The following is a 19,972-nucleotide window of genomic DNA, read 5'->3' on the forward strand; positions in this document are numbered from 1 at the left end:
GGAGTTGGAATTGGTCGGGGTGGGGGAAGATCAAGTGTCGCTTGAAATACAATTCACACTATTGTACGAAGTCTTCAAAGGGAAGGAACCGAAGTTTTCGTCTGCTAGAATGTCCGAGAGAGGACAATCTGAAAGGACAGTTACTGGAAGGAAACTCCAGCGAGGCCCCCGGGGCTGCTCACTCACCTGCAGGCTCCGCTGCCAGTTTAGGAAAGGAGGCAGCAGCTGCACCTGGACCATTTCGCCAGTGGGATCCTGTCAGCTGCATCCCCTAGGTCGAGGAAGAGACGACTAGCTGCTTCTCACTTTGCCCTCCCTCCTTCCTTCCTGTCATTTCTTACACTTGAACATAGCAGGGTAGGGATCCTATTGCTGGCTTCCTTCCTTCACCCCCCTCGGAACCGGCACCGAGTAAAGCCCACCAGATAAAAGACAACTGGAATACCCACCCGCCGCAGACACACCCACACCCACCTAGCTACGCACAGACCTCCCTTCCTCAGGTCGGATGGAAACGAAGGGGTGCAGCAGCTAAGCCTAGTTAAATGGACTCTAAAGCACTTTCTTCTCCCTGGGGCAGGGGTGGTGGCTCATTGAGTGAAAGTGAGTGTAAGGAAAGCAGTTCACAGCTCTGCCAGTGTAGGTGTTTAGGACCTTTTGGAGAGGTGAGAGAGGGAGAGAGAGAAGTTGGGGCCCGCGAAGCAGATGATGCACTCAGGTGTAGCGGCAGCTCAGCCAGTCATAAAGCTCTGCTAGCACCCTAACCTCCAGCCAAGTCAGCTTGATTGACAGAAAATGGTTTCCCATCCTCCAAGCGGCCCCATTTGATTGGGTAGTTAGGCCTTATCACGTGATTCAGGATTACCTTCCCTTCTTCCTTCCTCCTTCCTCTTCCATTCTCTTGCCCATTCCCCTCTTGCTTTCTACAGCCTTCCTCCCTACCCCCACCCCATAAATTCGCTTTCACTTTTAACTCCCTGGGAGTAGAGAATTGGAGCCCAGAGGGAGTATTGAGAGATTCTTAATGAATTTGAAGTAAGCCTTGCCTCTCATCCCGTTCCAGATCCAAGAAGGAACTCAAGAAGGGGAGGGAGAGGGGCAAGGGAGGGAGAAAAAGGGGGTACAGAAGAAATAGTGGTAGAGGCATTACATGAGGACGTAAATTTCCGAGGAAAGAGAAGTGAAAGAACCGGGTTATCCCCGACCACAGACTGGTACTCCATTCTGCCTCACTGAAACGACGAACTTTTCTACAGAACAACACACGCCCAAAAATGTAGGGTGAGCCTAGGTGTGGATGGGAAATTGAGGCAAGCACCAGAGGAGGTACATTAATAGGATTGTAGATGTGGAACTGGAAGGTACTTTGGGAGCTTGAGAATCCAAATTTCTCATTTTACAGATTGGGAAACTGAGGCACAGGGAGGTTGTTATTTAGCCAGGTTCACGCACTGTGACCCTGTGACCACACTATGTCTAAATTAGGATTTGAATTCAGGCTTCCTGACTTCAAGTCTCGAGTTCTATCGACTACTCTAATGTCATATTTATATAGCTACTCTAGTGTTTGTAGAGCATTACCTAATTTTGTTTGATTCTCACTAAGTCCCTACTGAGGTAGGTGTTATTATCTCTATTTTTCACAGGTGAGGAACTTGAGGGGCAGAGAAATTGTGATTTTTCTAGAGTCAAACAGCTAAGAAGTGAATCAGCATTGGGAAAGTTATTCGGGTTTTCTTGATTCCAGGTCAGGCACTCTGTCCACTTCATCGTAATCAAACTATTAGGTGGCGCACTGGATAGGATTCAACCTGCAGACCGGAAGACATCTTCAAATCCAGATTCAGACATTTATTATCTGTGTGACCTACGGCAAATCACTTAACCCCAGGTTTTGTTTGCCTCAGTTTCTTTATCTGTCAAATAGATTTTTATTTTAGATTATATTTTTATAATCTTTTATATATATTATATATAATAAAATTATATTATAAATAATATAATTTATATATACACATAAATTATAAATTACAGAATAGTATCTAGTTCCCCTGGGTTAGTGTGAGGATCGAATGAGATAATAATTGCAAAGTTATATAAACGTTAGCCCTTGCTACTGGAAAGGGCAAGACTGGTTACTATCCCAAACCACAATACCCCTCCCCGACACCGAACCTGGATGTATTCAGTCTCCCTCTATTAGAATGAAAGAATCTTGAGGGGGTAAGGCTGTTTTCACTTTTGAATTTGTATGACCAGTATTTAAAACAGTGCTTGAATATAGTAAGCTCTTTTAAAAAAAATAATTCTTATTGACATTTTTTAGTTTTATAACACCTAGATTTCCCCTGGTATCCCTTCTTCTCCCTCTACCAGGTAGCTGTCTCTTAAAACAAATCATTATTTTTAAAAAAGAAAAAAAAGGAAGAGAAAACATCAGTAAAACCTATCAGTACCTTGAAAAAAAATCTGCCATTACATACAAAAATATGACTAGAGATACCTTATCTTTATAAAGGAGTGGGTTGAGGCGGTTTCTTATATCTCCTCTTTAGGGCCAGACATATTCTTTATAATTTTGCAACATTTTTCTTTGGTTTTTAATTGTTATTCCTTCCATAACATTGTAATCATTGCCTTTATTGTTTTCTTGGTGTAGCTTCCTTTACTTTGAATCCATTTATGTAAGTCTTTCCATACTTCTTTATTCCTCAGGTTCATCACTTCACCCAGCACAGTTAAATTCCATTACATTTATTGGTTTAACCATTCTTCATTCAATAGGCATTGACTTTGTTTCCAGCTGTCACAAAAAGTGCTACTATAAAATATTTTGGTGTATTTGGGGACTTTTAGTCAGTGACTTCCTTGGGGTCTATGCCTCTCTGTGGAACCTTTAAGGAAAATGGTATGGAGATTTTATCCATTTTATTCAAATAATTCCAAACTCCTTTCCAGAATGGTACATAGAAAACACTTAATAAATGTTTTTCCCCCCATTCATTTATTCACCATCCTGCCTCTGGATTGCAACAAATTGTAGATAGCATCTTCTCAATAAACTGGTATAAAGTGAGAGTCTTCTTTGTGGAGTATTAGATTTGCATGAGTATAGCTCTCCTCCTCTCTCTCCAAACTAGCAATTCATTCCCCATGCAAGAAAGGGGGGGAAAAAAGCCTGGGTAAGCAGAGTATTTTCACAGTACAAAGGTGATATAGGGGGTGGGGTAACCTTATCTAATGATCAAATTACCAATCTCTTTAAAGCATAGGACACAAGTAAAGCTTAATTTATAGTCCTTGTATTGTTAGTGTTTTCCAAATGCTCGGAAAATTCATCATAACTGAGGAATACAACATTTCTGTGGTCCAAATACATTTAGTTTACTTGAAAATACTGACTTGTACTGAAACTTTACTTCAATACTACATTTCCAAACAAATTGCATCTTGAGAAGCAAAAGGTGTGTTCTCCTTTTAAATGATGACCATGGTCCTGGGGCACAATATGTTGTGTATCCCTCCAATAATTTGAAATACCTGCTACAGGTCCCCTTACCCACTTTGCTTGCTATGTAATATTGAGATTTGATTAGTAAGAAAAGTAAGCTTATAAAACAATTTGCTTCAATAGTGTCTTGTGATAGCCAGTTCAGCTAACTAATTATATGTTATTTTAAAAGTATTTCCTTGCATTTGTTTTGAATATACAGTATTGCCTTTGAATGTCTTTAAATACCCCCTTGTAATTTTACCAAATGAAAGGGTAGATAAGTTTACCTCATTGATGTTCTCTATGGGACTGGACCTGTGATTTCATTTTTATAGGGTGAGCAAACTCCATCAACTAAGGCAGGTCTGCACCTTCTCTCCAACTTAAACTCTTCATTTTTTTTCTATACCACTGGTTATTTCACAACTAAACACTGCAAGGTGTGTGTGTCTGTGTGTGTGTGTTGATTTGGCAGAGCAACTTTATTTTTTTCTGGGCAATTAATTGAAAAATCATTTGCCAAGAAGTGAGCATTAAAACAAAAAGAAAAATCAATAGAATACATTGGAGAAGAAAAAATTATTTCCTAGTAGAAAAATTCCTATTTATTCTTGATCCTTTCAGAAAACTCAGAGTTTTAATATATACTGTCAAATCTGTTCATCTTCTTCCTTCTCAAATGTGTACTTATCTCTACTTTTTTGAAATTTGGAGTATTTGGGATGCTAGTAGCATAGCCTGTCTTTTTTAATATCTGAATTAATATCTGAAACACTAAAAAATAAAGTGATCAAATTTTCCTATTTTTTCCCCCTTAAACATTGATTGTGGTATTGTGGGTACTAAGTTAGTTAGGAGAACTAGGTGGCAAAATGGATAGAGTTTGAGGCCTAGAAACAGAAAGACTCAGCTAGTTCCAATCTGGCCTCAGACACTAGCTGTAAGACCCTGGGCAATCACTTAACCTGTTTTGCCTCTGTTTCCTCATCTGTCAAATGAGATGCAGAAGGAAATGGCAAACCACTCCAGTATATTTGCCAAGAAAACCCCAAATGGGGTCGTGAAGAGTCAGACACTACTGAACAACAAAATGCAATTAACTAGGGGTGGCTAGATGTCGAAGTGAATAGAGCACCAGCCCTGGAGTCAGGAGGACCTGAGTTCAAATCCCACATTAGACACTTAACACAAAAACTAGCTGTGTTACCTTGGGCAAATCACTTAACCCCAATTGCCCTCCAAAAAAGCAAAAAAAAGAAAAATAATTGACTAACAATCAACATTACAAACATCTAAAGCACTCAAACTACACTAATGAGGTAGGAAGTATAGGTAAAATTGAAGTTCAAAGACAGAAGGAATTTCCCCTAATGTTGCATAGTAATAAGGAAAGCCAGAACTTGGATGCAAAGCTTTCCAACATGACACATATTTACTAATTCTTTCTGGAATCCCTACAAGACAGGTAACCAAAGGACCATTGAAAAGCAAAAGATATATATATATATAACTGAAGATAATTTGTGAATCATCTATGACCACTGTGAAAATGCCTTAATTGAGATGTGTAAGTCCCAACAGAGACTTGTATAAATTCCTAGGCACTATCTGAAGTCTGAAGAGTTTTTTCACGGTGTTGAATTAACCTTATTTAATTTCTACATCTTCAGGACTGTTTTATAATGTTTCCCCCCAAATAGTATGACTGAATACGAATAAAATCTAAAATAAGAATAGCATTTGGGGTGTTCTGAAACTTATATTTTCTTAAGAATTTAGCTGCTACATGTATATTGCTTTTCTTCTCAATGGGAGGAGGGGGATAGAGAGGGAGGAAGGGAGAGAATTTGGAACTCAAAGTTTTAAAAAATGAATGTTAAAAATTGTTTTTACATGTAACTGGGGGGAAAATAAAATACTAAATTAAAAAAACAAAAAAATAATTGAGCTGCAAATTAATTGTGACTAATAATAAGAATAATAAAGTTGGTATTTATATAGGCTTTGAGATATAACAGGTACTTTACTCACATTCTCTCTTTTGATTTTCCCAATCCTGTGAGAAAGGTACTCCTTATCAAATTTTTACAGATGAGAACACTACTGCTGACAGATGTGAGTTGATTTACCCAGCTAGTAAGAGTTGGATATGGGATTCCAGCTCATTCATTCAAAGGCAGTGTGTGGGGGGGCATGGGTCTATTTTAAATACAGTTCATACCCCATTGCCAAGAACTCTGAATCCTGTTGTTGCACTGGAATTTTGTTAGCAAAAAGTTGTTTTTTCTGAAAAAAACCTTTTTTCTACTCAGAGTTTTTTTTTTTTAAATGTTTTGATATATAGTTGCTTCCAGGATACTACTATGTGGAAGAAATGTTCTAGGAAAGTGTAGTTGAGACCTGTATTCTGACTGTACTATTTTATATATTTTTAGCAGTTGGAAAATTAGTTAGACTATCTCCGTTGATTTTCAAGTGGGACTAAGGTACTTGGTGCACTGTATGAAAACACAGTATTGTAATTATTGTGATTTTCTATTTATATTTTATTATTATAAATTCAAAAACTTAAAAACTAAACCCACATTAGAGTCCTTACTTCACAACCTGAAGCTGATGGTGATGGCCACAGCAGGCATCACTTGCTTTTAACAAGAAAATGATGGGGAAGATCAAAGTAAAGCAGGGTTCAGGATGTGGGAGTAAATTCTTTTAATTCTAAACTACTTTTGAGGAAGGTGAGAGATGGATATTAAAGATGACTCAGATTTTTCCTTTTAGATTCTCTGATCTAGTCTAGAGAGATGCTAGCTAGCTGGAGAGTGTAAGGGGGAGAGGAGAGATCAGCTGAAGGTGTCAAAAAATCGATGAGCCACAGATAGGAAATGTTTTCAATAATCCTTTCCTTCTGCCCTTCGATATGTGCAATATCTGACAACTTGTAAAAACACCAGGTTCTCCGAAGAGCAAGACCTGATTGGAGAAAGACAATGTTACATTCTGAAAATTTCAGAGAGAGAGAGAGCAGAAAATGGCCATAAGTACGTGTGTTTTAAAGACAGGAAATGTTTTTCTCAAATACCCCATTGCAGTTTCTACATCTGGTGAAATAAAATGAGACAGATGCCTCCCTTCCCCCACCACATCTAGCTAGATCACCAGGGTATCAAGCCAAGAATTGGTCATTTAGAGGGATTAGGGTCTTTGCAGGTAGAAGATTCTTTCTTGACACACTGCAAATGTTCCATCCTTAAGATAATCAAGTGCTTTCAATATTAAATGGAAAAATCTTTCAGTTAACAGAAAGGTCACCGTTACCTTGGAGGAAGCCTTCCTTGTTACACTAACTTCCTTTTAAAACTTTTCTCCATGATTTTATTTTTGTCCTCTAGGGAGGCCAGGGCAACCCCAGGGAATGATTACATTCTAATTGTGTCTTTCCTAGTCCTTTGTGAGATCCATGTACTTCCATATCTACTAATCATATTTAAGCAACAGTTGTCCCCTTGTTTCTGGGAAGAAAAGGCACCAAAACAAACCCGGACAAATTGACTTTTTGGAACCTTTAAAAACTGCTATAACTAACTGCCTCTCAACTTTCTAGCCATCCAAAAGTTATTCCTGGTTTCCCTGTATTCGCTTCAAGTTTCTGTAAGGAGTTTAGGTTAATTCCTGCCTTCCTAAACTGAGGAGAGAACCCAGCACAGTTCTGTGTTTCTTTCTTCTCTCCCTCTCCCTCTCCCTCTCCCTCTCGCTCTCCCTCTCTTCCTCTCCCTCTCTTCCTCTCCCTCTCCCTCTCTTCCTCTCCCTTTCCCTCTCTCTCCCTCCCTCTCGCCCACAGGGAGTGGAGCCGAAATTACCTACTGATCTTCCAAAATCAGCGAAATCCCCAGCGACAGCCTCCCCTGGGGACTTTAGCCTTCTTTCAAGGTGAAAACTGATTTCTTTCCCTGGAGATAAACTCAATCCTTGGCCAGCTCAGGCTTTGCCCCCAGTCTTTGGGACACCAAAAGTCTTTGGGTGGGACAGGGAGAAGGGATACATGGCAGTGTTGGAGTGCCCAAATGGACCATATAGGGAGAAACATTTCCTCAGATTTCAAGAAGAGGGAAATCCCTGCATCGTCTCCGGTGGAGCATCTTTTCCCATCACAAACTCATGTGTTTCCCCCACTTCTTGAAAATCCTCAGAGCATCAAAGAGAAGAATCCCTACTAAAAACTCCCATGCCTTTTTTTTTTCCTGGTGCATTTATTGAGTTTCAGAAAATGTTCTAGTTACTGTCCTCTAAACAGCCAGATCTCGATGTTTAGTTCTCTGCCTATAACAGTAAAACAGAACAGAATCACTGAACACATCCCATCTTTGGGGACTTTTTTTTTTTTTTACCTCTCTGGACAGAAATCCAAGCCATAAAATCATAAAATCTCCCCCCCCTTCCCCTTCCTTAGGGCCTTTAAGAAGGAGGAAATAGTCACAAGGACCAAGCAGCTTTTAAAGTAACCCCAGTAGATTTTTCTGGGGGTAGGAGGGCAGGAGCGATGGGGAGGAGATCAGAGAGGATCTTAAGCATGGGTTGGGGACAGCATCATTTGAGTTCTATGATTAAAATCTTTTTGCTTGCCTTGAGAAAGGGAACCTTTTGGGGCCATGGTTCCTGGAGAGGTTCAATGGTCAGAGAATCTAGAGAAGGAAGAGACCTCAAAACTATGTAGTACAAAGCCTTCATTTTACAGATGAGGTCACAGAAAGTAGAGAAATGAAAGTTTTTTTTTTTTTCCCAAGGCCACAAAGGAAGTTGAATGGCAGAGCTCACATTAGAACCCATGTCTTGGGACTCCAAACCTGAGAATTGTAATTTCCGTTGAATCAGTTACCAGAAAAATGATCAGGCCACAAGTATAATTGATGAAAATTTGAGCTTAGGAGTTAGGAGTGCTAGGAAATTTCTCACGTTTCAGGGATCAAGCAAACAGGGAAGAGGACAAAGGAAGATATTTGTCAATGACTGGTCTCTCCTCTCTGGAAATTCTATCTGAGCTCACCTTGCTTCTAAATAAGTACATTGTTATACTATCTGATCCCTTCTGTCATTTGACATAACCAGTTGGCCTTTGCTCATCTTTTTCCTTTCACTCACCACCTCTGCTCACTCTCATCTTCACTATAATTTTTATTCTCTGATATTGCCTCTCACCTTCTGTAGCACTCACCATATAGCAGCCAACTCTCCACATCTAACAGTGGCATTTTCAAGAACCTTTTGTGAAATTTGAGATGTGGACTTTTTTTTTATCTTGAAGCCAATTTAATTTGCTGATGTGAAGTTAAAACTTTAAAAATTTTATCCATGATATAAAGACAGGATGCAGGCACTTTGAATAAATTAAATGCACATGTAGCAAGAGGATAGACATCTGTCTGTGCAGATAGTCCAAAAGCATATCTATATTACCTTTGGCATGTATGTAATGATTTATAGATTATTAGGCCTGGAAGAGGTCTTAGAGATGATCTGAATCTTAGAGATAAGCTTCTTACTTTAAAAATTAGGAAAATAATGTAGAAAAGAACGAAATGATCTGTTTAATCTTACACAGCTAGGCAGAGGCAAAAGCATAATCAGAACCCAGATCTTCAGGTTTCCAATCCATTATCTTTCTTAATACATTCATTGTTATCTCATCACAGAATCTCAGACTTGGAAGGGACCTCATATGGTGTAGACTTGCAGGGATTCCTAAAGTGGGGATATTGCTTCCTGGGGGGTGCTGGAACCATCCAGGGGGGTGGTAGTAGCTTCTGGAGCAATTGGGCGGCATTGAATAAAAATAATGGGGTGGTAGAAGCATAAGGAAAGAATAGAACATAAGAAAATTTTGAAAAAAAAAACACTTATGTGGTATTTCATCTGTTGTGTAACAGAGTTAAAGTCATAGTGATTACATTATTTTCCAAATAAACACTCAAAATGCAAGTTATAACTGATCAGTAGTGAAGTCTGCCAACAGGTCTTAACAAGCAAGTGTTGGCAGGAGAGTGTGTTGCACATTGTTGGGAAACCTGGTATGCATCGACAGGAATATGTGCTTGTAGTGACTTGTTCATGATACAATACTATATGGTTACATGATGCAATATTACATCAGCAAAACTTCAATGCAGAAAACCCCCAGAAATCTACAAGAAATTATTATCCATGAGATTTGGAAATCTACAAGAAATTAAATGACACATTTTTAAAATGTGTCATTTAAAAAATATTATATATATATTTTTTGAAATGATGTAAATTTCAAAAAAGCTGTGTTGAAGAAAGTAAATTTCCAGAGAGGTGCTGAACAATTTTTTTGAAAAGGGGGCAGTAGACCAAACAAGTTTGGCAACTTCTGGTATAGAGTCTAATTGATCCCTAGTCGTGACTCTCTTCTACATCTTTGACGAATGGCATTCAGCTTTCTCTTAAAGACAGTTAGTGAGGGGGAAACCTGCCACCTTTCACGTCAACCTATTCCACTCCTGCATAGCCCAAACTATAAAATCTTGACTTCTCCCTACCCCCACCCCATATTAAACCTAAATGTGCCTCACTACAATTTCCATCTTTAGATTTTAGTTCTGCTTATTGGGACTAAAGAAAACAAATCTTATCCCTCCTCCATGTAATACTCCCTCAAATACTTGAAGAATAAATCTTTTCTTCTCCAGGCTAAATGTTTCAGTCAATCAATAAACATTTACTATGGAAAGGGGAATATTTCTTGATCATACAAAGGACAGAGAAGTTTGCAGTAGATGAAATGTGTGATTTTGATTACATAAAATTGAAAAACTTTTGCACAAACAAATTAATGCAGCTAAAATTAGAAGTCAAATAGTATTTTTTTTTCTGATAAAAGTCTGATACCTGAATTGATTCAAATACAGAGGAGTAAGAGCTATTTCCCAATAGAGAAATAGTCAAAGGGTAGGAAGAAGCAGTTCTCAAAAGAAAAAAAAAAAAGCTAAGCCATCAATAACCATTCAAAAAAGGAGTTCCAAATCATTAATAAGAGAAATTCAAATGAAAACAGCTCTGTGGTTTCATTTCATATTCATGAGATTTGGAAGGACAGGGATAATAATATGCTCTTGGTGGAGCTGTGAATTGGCTCAGGGATTCTGGGAAGCAATTTGGAGCCATAGCCCAAAAAGTCACTAACTGGTTTATATTCTTTGACCTAATGAGACTACCACCACCACCACCACCACCACCACTACTGCTACTACTACTACTACTACTACTACTAGGCATATCCCCGAAGAGATTTTTATAAAGGGCTCAAATGGACAAACATATTCATAGCAGCACTTTTTGTTGTAGCAAATGACTAGAAATTAAGAGAATGTCCATCAGTCGGAAAATGATTAAATAAATTATAATCACAAATAAAGGAAGTGAATTATGGATACATAGAATGTAATGGAATAAAATTCTGCCATACAAAATGAAGAAAGAGATGAATTGAATGCATCCTGGGAAGACTCATATGAACTGAAGCAGAATGAAGTCAACAGAATCATGAAAATAATTTAGACAATGATTATAACATCATAAGGAAAATCAGCTTTACAAGATTTAAGAATTCTTTTTTTTTTTTTTTTTGCCTTTTGGAGGGCAATTGGGGTTAAGTAACTTGCCCAAGGTTACACTGCTAGATTTTTTGTGTGGGTGTTAAGTATCTGAGGCTGGAACTGAACTCGGGTCCTCCTGATTCCAGGCTGGCTCTTTACTCACTTCGCCACCTAGCCGACCCAAGACTTAAGAATTCTGATCAATTTAATGACCAAACATAATTCCAGTGGAATTGCTAATAAAATATGAGGTGAAGGACTGGCAGTTCAGAATGAGATACAGTTTTGGATTTGGACAGTATTTGAATATGTTTTGCGTGAATTGATATTCTAAAAACAGTATATATACATACATATTTGCAGAGGAAAAGAGGGGTCAGGCACAGGAGGGCTAGTGCTAGAGATGATAAGTAGGAAGAAAAGAACAACAATGAAACATTTTTAAAAACTGCACAGAAGATAAAAGGAGGTTCAAAAGCAAACAGACAAGTAGGAATGGCCTTTTGAATTAGCACACTAAATTTAATATGTACTTTGAAAAACAAGCTGTGTGTAATGTGATTCACAGTATCATGCATTGTAGTATTTTTCCCCTGTTCTTTGCATATGGAAAAGTTGCTATTTTTCAAGTTCAGGATAACAACAAAGAATCTTTTAAAAACCAACAAACATTTATGAAATCCTTAATATGTGGAAAGCATTGGAAATACAAAGACAATGGTGAAACAGCCCCTGCCCTCAAGGAGGTTACCTTATAAATGGAGATAACAGGTACAGTATACTTATGTTCAAACCAATGATTAGGGGAGTACTCTAGCAGCTTGGAGAAGGGTTTGGAAATCAGAAAATTCTTCATGCAGATGTTGGTACTTAAGCTGATTCTTGAAGGAAATCTAGGATTCCAAGAGTTAGATGTGAGGAAGGAGCTGATTCTAGGCATAATGGATAGCCAGTGAAAAGTCATGGAGATGGGAGATGGAATGTCGTGTGTCTGTAATCAATATGGCTAGAATACAGTATGAGGAAAATAGTAACTTGTATGAAGACTGTAAAAGTATTTAAAGGAAGTAGATTATGAAGAGCTTTAAATGCCAGAGAGGAGTTAATGTGTGATTCTGGAGGCAACAGAGGGTCATTGGAATTTGTTGAAGAGAGGGTGTGGCATGATCTGTCCTTCAATTAAAAAAATAACTTTGTTGTCTCTGTTAAGCATAAATTAAAGAGGGACAGACTTGAAGGACCAAGACTAATCAGTAGGCTATTGCAATAGTACAGATGAGAGTTAAAGTAGAATAATGACTGTATAAGCAAAGAGGAGGAAAGCTATGTCAGTCTTGTTGTGAAGAAAGAAGTGTCAAGATTTGGGAACCAATTCTCATGTTGCCTAAACCCAAGGCTCTTTACCACTTGGTTACCCTTTTGGACATGCTGTATAGCTTATCAATGTCCTTCTAAAAATGTGGTGCCTGGAACTTAACACAGTATTTCAGATGTGGCCTGACTAGGGCAGAGTTCAATGTAATCATTTCTTTTTTTTTTTTTAAAGCAATTGGGGTTAAGTAACTTGCTCAAGGTTACACAGCCAGTTATTTCTGGGTGGGTGCTAAGTGTCTGAGCCCCGGATTAGATCCCCAGGTCATCCCAACACTGGGGCCAATGCTCTTACTTGCTGTGTTACCTGGCCACCCCAATGTAATTCATTTCTAGTGGTTACTGGAACCATCTCTTACCCTCTTGAAAACCCTACTATTAAATTTTTAGTGTGAGCATTCACACTGCAGAAATCACAGAGATTTGATTTATTGTTTTTGTTGATTGTCTAGATTAAAGAATTTGTAAAATAATGCAGATTAAACTGAAAAGTGTGTCCTGTGCACTTTTAAAAAAAGCTGATACTCAAACATTTACCATCATTGCCCACCCCCTGCCCCCAGCAATTTTTTTCTCCTTTGCCTGCCATGATTCATTGTTGAGTCATTTTAAACTTGTGGTCCATTAAAACCCCTAGATCTTTTCCAGTTGAACTTGTGTGTGACCACAGCTCCCTAACCTTTTACTTGTAAAATAGATTTTTTAAACCCAAGGGTAGAACTTTAGATTAAGCATTCTTGCTATCCTTTCCAGTTTTGTGGCATCTGAAAATTTGATAAACTTGACATTCTGTAACTTCAGCTAAGTAATCGATGAAAACCTTAAGCTGAGTAGGGGCAGGAACAGATCCCTGAGATACTCTTACCATTCCTTCCAAGTTGACTGTTGAACCATTAATGACTTTTCTTTGTGTCTGATCATTTAATCTGTTTCAAATCTGTTTTATTATCTAACCCATCTCTGTTTATCTTGTCTATAAAGTATGAGAAATTTCATCGAATGATTTCCTGAAATCTTGGCAAACATATATTTATAACATCCCCATTATTATATCAGTCTAGTAACCCAGTCAAAGAAGAAAATGAGGTCAATCTGGAATGACCTGTTCTTCTGAACTTGTGCTGGTTCTCTTTGATCACCATTTCCTTTTCTGGATATTTACTAACTCTTTGTTTGATAATATGTTCTAGAATTTTGCCAGAAATTGAAGTCAAGATTATTGGCCTATAGTTTCCAGACTCTTTTCCTTCCCTGCCTTCTTTTTTTTTTTTTTAACATCAGGATATTTGCCCTTTTCTAGTTCTACGCTTCCTCTACATTATTTGTAGTGGTTCAGTACTTAGATATCTTTTGGTTCTTTCAGTATCTGTGTATGTAATTCATCTGGGCTTAGATGTGGCCTCATCAAAAGAAGGGAGCTACTCTCTTATTTCTTTACTTTTTGGGTTTTCAACTCCCTATAAGCCATTTCTGTCTTGACCTTTCCAAAGATGGTTTTTCTTAGCAGAGAAAGCAGAAACAAAATAAAAAGGTAGTAGTTCTGCCTTCTCTATACTTTGTTATCATATTCTTTTCATTTCATTCAGAGTATCTTGTTCTCCTTTTGCTCTTTCCTGATGCATAGTAGATACTTACTACATGCTCATTGACTAATTTGTTTTCCTTGCTAGCCTTAGCTCATTTTGAGTCTTATTGTTCCTATCACTGTTCTTAAAAGGTTTTTCCCACACTTGAGTATTAATCCCCAGTTACCTGCTCTTGCTTCTGTCTTTGATATTAGTCTTTTAAGAATCAAAATTGGAGTTCTCTGTGCATCCACATTGGTCTCTTTATCATCCTACCTCTCTTTACAAAAATAGTGAGACATAATAACCAAGGATTGAGATTCTAGCATAGAAAAAGGGCAATATTGTTTTTCCACTGACATTTTCTTGCACTGTGTTCTGAAAAGATGGTCACCACTTTTTAATATTATGGGAATAACTGTTTCCAAGGGAGGACTTTTTGCTTGGACTTATATCAACATCATTACTGGATCTCATTGTCTTCTTCCAGAGAAAAGGGAAGTTGCAACTCTTGGTAATCCTGACTGTTGATGAAAGTTAGTTATCTCTCTTTATGACTATAGCAGGGAAATTCTTTTATAGACCCAAACTGTAGGAAGAAATGGGGGTAGATAAGCACCAAATGTTGAGGTAATCTGGGTATTCTATCTGAACCAAAGGGAGGGAATAATAGGTCAAAGGCCTTCAGTAGGCTATCTCTACATCTTAGGTTAGAATCACCTCAGACAAACCTACATTCAGTTGTCTAATAGAACTTAGAAATGGTTTGGTTCACTTCTCGGATGCCTTGCCCAAGGTCACACTGTTAGTAAGGGCAGAGCTGAAATTTAACCCCTATCTTTGTGATTCTAAGGCCAATTCTTCTTTCCCTATGATTTTTTCTAAACCGTGGAAATAGTTTTAAACACCAGGGATTTGGAAGCAGAGAAACATCCTTTTCTTTGTGCATTCTTCCTCATACAGATCTGATTCCATGACTATGTAGTTAAAGGTCTCATAGTGGAAGGGAGAAGAGTGTTGCTGCCATGAGTTCTAAGGAAACCCTTAGCTTGCCCAGTTCCTTTTCACCTCTGAGGCTGTACTAAAGCCATCCTCCATGCCTGTGTCTAACTGATCCATATCAAACCCTCTTGGAATTCATTTCTTCCTTCAACATTGAGCTCAGCTGCTACCTCCTTTAGGAAGCTTTCCTGAATCTCTTCACCTAGAAGTGATTCCTCCTGGAATTTCTCATTTCTCTGTTGAACTTCTCTGCACTTATTAATTCTTGCTTGGCCTATTATAGTTATTTGTGTATTTGTCATATTCCCCTCCCCTCCACCCCAGGGATCTTACGCTTACATATTTGCTGTGTTGAATCAAATTTAAGGGGGAGGAGGTTGGGGAAGAGGGCAAAGAGCAGATAGAGGAGAAAACAAGAGCTAGAATATTATAATAAAGGTTTTATTGTAGCATGTTAAAGTTGGAAGGAGACTTTAGAAATTGTCTAGTCCAAAATGTCTTCTTTTACAGAACGGCAAACTGAGGCCCAACTAGTTCATCACCTTTGGATTCTAATAGTCCTTTTCTGTTCTGGATATGGACCCAACTGAGGAAGGTTCCTGAAAGGCAGGGAGGAGACTAGGCTAAGAGAGAAGAAATCGGATCAAAGGATCAGGGGCAAGTAATGATCTGGCCAGGAGTGATCTGTCTCCTTCCAAAGCACAGTTACTTAATGCTTTTCAAATGTATGTATGAGTCTCGTCTTCTCCGTCTTCCACCCCACCCCCTTAGATTGTAAACTCCCAGAGGGAAGAAGTTGTCTGGGACTATTTTGTATTCCCTAGTGCCTAGCAGGGTGTCCTGCACAAAATTTATTTGTCCATTGGGTGAGAAAAAAAAAACCAAACTTTCCTTCTCCCCCCTCTCCACCACCCCGCCTTCCCCCATGGAAAGCCGCAGGTGGTTCAAGCCTTTTTTTTCTCCCCTCCTAGAGACAAAGAAAGCCTGCGGGTTGTGAGGATTTGGAGGAGAGGCTGAATGTTATTTTTCACCTCTCCACTCCTCTAGTCCCCAACCTATAGAAACGTTTCGTCGGCTTGTGCCTCCTGGTTTCCAGTTTCGGAGAGGGAGAAAGCAACTCTCGTTCTTTGGAAACGAATTTGTGCCAGGGTGCCAGCTTCGAGAGAGGAGGTTACTAACCCAAATAACCCAAGTACCAGTGTTCAGAGGCCAAGTTAGGAGGTCCGGAGCTTCCCTTTCCCACCCCATACCCCTGCAGGGAGGCCAGTCCCTCTTCCCGTCAGGCTCGGCATTCCCCCGATTTTCCCAGCTGCCTGGGAAATTGCCAGTTCTCAATACAGAAGAAATTGCGTCGATAAGTTTACTTAGAAACTGAGAACCAAAAAAGGTGGAAACTGATCACTCTTGTTGCAGTTGGCCTGGGCCAAGCCCGGAGTGAGTTCACCAGCATTTTCCAGGCTCTGGGTCCCGCCACTGCTTACAGTAAAGTCTAGGGAAGTTCGGACCGCGGTCGCTAGCACTCTTTCTCACGAATTTGGAAAACCGCCGGGATGGCTGCGATTCAGGGAGTGCGGCGCGAGTCCAGCGAGTCCAACAGAACTAGAGTCCAGCATCCCGAGCCCCAGGCTGCGGGAAGGTGGATGCTTCTGTCGCTGGCGCCTTCTCCTTTCAGCTACCCGTATTTATGAGCGCCCAGTCCAGGAGAATGGCCCGCAGCGTTTGGCAAAGCCAGGTCATTCAAAGCCTCTACTTTGTCCTGCTGAGGACACGTAATTTTAAGTTCTCTTGCGCAGTTCGCGGGAGAGACTTGGCTGGCAGGCAGGTAAAAACACAGACAGACCGACAGACTAAGGTAAGACAGTTAAGACACAGACAGGTAAGCAGGCAGAAGGCAGATAAGAAGGAGGCAGACAGACCCGCAGGCGAGCAGACGGGCATTTAAGGATAGGGACGAGGTCTGCAGGCAGGCGGAAGGTGAGGGGAGAGACTGACGGACAGGCAAGCAAAGCTGATAGACGCAGAAAAAGACCGGGACAGGAAGGCAGCCAGACAGAGAGACAAATAGGCAGACTGAGTCGAGAAGGCAGGCGGGGTTAAGGAGGGAGGCAGGCAGACAGACCGGCAGGCAGGTGGTCAGCCAGAGTATATGGGTTTAAGATTCATGCCACCAATAAGAATGAGGTTTAGCCTGGGGAATAATTTGGAAAAGGAATTGTTTGGGAAAGAATGGTTCTAAGAGATCTAGGGCCTTTGGGGCTCAGTGCCATCCTATTTTCCCTTACTTCCCACCCCCAATCCTTAGAGTTTAAAAGGTATCTGAGAGCATTTATTCCACCCCCACTACTCCCTCAACAGAACACCATCATAACAAACTGAAGAAATGTGGCAGTTACAGTGAACACAGTGCTACAAATCCAGAAAAGAAGAAAGAAAAAAGAAATCTAGTCTGCAACACCCACTAGCTGTGATTACAGGCCAATCTGAGCCTCTCCAAGTCTGTTTCCTGGAGTAGTTGTGGTGTTGTAGATGTCCTTGCCGGTGGTCAGTGTTTCAGGGGAGAGCAAAGGGCAAATTGGAAACCAGAGAACAAGGTTTCAAAGCCCACCCTATTGACTGACTGTAACTAAGTTCCTAACCCCTACGAAGTCCTCCATTTTCTTATCTGCCTAATGGATTTGAGGATTCTTTGATGTTCTAAATTTGTGATCCTAGTTAAGCAGGTCATTAATTTACCTTCCTCTCCTAGGGTAGGTCATTTTATTTATTATGATTCCTCTGATGAGCCACGTAAAAGAGGAAGAAATATGTTTGAACTGGGTGACATGGGCATGATTCTCTGCCCCTACCTCTTCTCATGTAAGAATCATGTGAAAATGAATGAAGTAGTATGCCCCATCCTCAGGTTCTAGTTTCAAAATTCTCAGCAAAGTCTGTTTTTCAAGCTGCAAATTAGGGTACATACCTATTGCTTTTGGAAAAATAAAAGTATTATGATTTGCAATAATGCAGAAGTCTCTTTTCTGACCCAGGCCATAACTTGGTTCATCTTTCCTCCTGGGACATATTGATAACATAGAATCATTTCCCTCCCAAAGCACTTATTTGATTTTTTTCCTTCCAATTTAAGTAGTCACTTCAAACAAGTAGTTTTGGTTTGAAACTTGATAAACAAAGTCTCAAGTCAGTGAGGGCCAAAATGAATTTTTGAGTCAAAAGTAATTCAGGCATTTTCCAGGCCTGTCATCTTATCGGAAGCAACCTGAGGTAGTAGGAAAACTCTACGGACTTGCTGGTCCACAGTGTGTTGATTCTCTGATCCTGAGCAAGTTACCTCAACTGTGTCCTGTAGGCAACACTGGTCTGGATTAATAAGGGAGTTTTCACTGGGAGTTCCCTATACTAAAGCAGTCACAGGTCAGGATTGAAAAAACAATTGTAATATTTAGCTTTGGGGGATGATGAGTCCTTGAAGTTAAAGACTAGAATTTAGGGTCAGTTCCTGGCTCTATTATTCACTCACTGATGTGGCCTTGGGCAAGTCACTTCAACTCTTTCTGGCTCAGGCTTTCTGGCTATAAAATGGTGATAATCATTGCCACCTACCTGCCTTACTGGGGTGTTGTAAGGGTTAATGAGATGTTTGCAAAGTGCTTTGAGTTCCTGGGATGAATGACCCCTATATAAGTATAAAACTTTGTTATTATCTCAAGTTTACCCTTTCATGCAAGAGCCTCACATTCATTAGCTCCAATCTTGTTAATTTTTTTTTTTCAAAATTGAGTTATTTGATTATATGAATGGGTTTCTGCATGTGCAGGCAATATTTTAATCTATGTTGCAGCAAGCTATTGCTCCAGGGGCTTTGGAGATATTTCTGAAAAGTTCTATTATTGAATTTTGTAGTAAAAGAAAGTGAAACTTCTTTTTGATAATGTGTCCTAGATCCATTCTACTTCTACCTTCTACCTTTCTACCAATCATCAATTCACCCTCATTTATTCACTAAACAAATATTTAATAAGTATATTTAGTGAGTGGGGGACAAATATGAATAAGAGGAAGCCCCTATCTTCAGGGAGCTAATATTCTCAAGCTAAAACAAATACCCAAATGCTGGTAAGTGTAATAGGAAGATTATGATTAACGCCATGATAAAAAATACTGTTGGGGAAGGAGAGTCATAGGAGGGATGGATCATGCTTGATTCCATTGGACAAGGGATGGTTTCATTCAGTGTATGTAATAGTGGAAAGAGGGAAGGATTTTTGGAATCAAAATACTTGTGTTCAAATACCAGCTCTACTAGTTACTGTGTCACCTCATGGGCCTCAGTTTAATCTCTATGGACCTTAATTTCCCCATCTGTAAGATGAAGATGTTAAACTCAATGACCCCCAGGTCCCTTTCAGCTTCCAGGTCTTTCCAGGGTCCTAGGAGGAAGTGTTATTTGAATTAGACCTTGAAGGATAGGTATTATTATATGAAAATGGTGCCAGGTGGAGAGTGATTATTAACAGAAGAAAGAGCAGGAGCAAAAAGTTGGTGAGTCTGAAGTTTTGTGGGCCTGGACCCTGATAGAACTGAAGGGACCCAATTTAAGTACCCTAGCCCCCTCCCCTAGCACTTAGGTAAAACTTGTGGTTCTCCCCACATAAGATGCTCTATCCTTTTCTGTGGGAGTGAGGAGGGTGGGGAGAGATTGGAATTTATTTATTGACTTATTTTTGGTAAAAGCAATGTTTGAACCCTATAGCTCAGAGTGATTCAAGTGATCTAAGAAACCAATGGGGAAATTATAAGGCTGAAAGGTAATTTAGGACCTGGGCTTGAAGAATTTTAAATACTTTAATTCATATTGGTGTGTATGGGGTGGTCAGGAGTACTAGTGCTTCTGGTGTGAGGGCTTACTGAGACCTTTTCAAGGCTGC

The 19,972-nt window shown here is 39.6% G+C and overlaps 2 long non-coding RNA genes across 3 annotated transcripts in view; one reads left to right on the forward strand and one right to left on the reverse strand.

Moving 5' to 3' along the window:
- The window catches only part of LOC138153299 (uncharacterized), a 32,360-nt gene extending 31,901 nt beyond the window's left edge, over positions 1-459 (reverse strand). The window contains exon 1 of the long non-coding RNA XR_011166331.1: positions 187-459. This is a non-coding gene — a long non-coding RNA (uncharacterized lncRNA). The remainder of the gene's footprint in view (positions 1-186) is intronic.
- A 15,079-nt stretch (positions 460-15,538) lies between these two features.
- Positions 15,539-19,972, forward strand: part of LOC138153301 (uncharacterized) — a 105,778-nt gene continuing 101,344 nt past the window's right edge. For both annotated transcript variants that reach the window (XR_011166333.1, XR_011166332.1), the window contains exon 1: positions 15,539-16,896. This is a non-coding gene — a long non-coding RNA (uncharacterized lncRNA). The remainder of the gene's footprint in view (positions 16,897-19,972) is intronic.

Source organism: Petaurus breviceps, unplaced genomic scaffold (assembly GCF_028583685.1).
Source record: "Petaurus breviceps papuanus isolate PSGF00001 unplaced genomic scaffold, PetGlider_PUasm1.0 90977, whole genome shotgun sequence".
Lineage (NCBI taxonomy): Eukaryota > Metazoa > Chordata > Mammalia > Diprotodontia > Petauridae > Petaurus > Petaurus breviceps.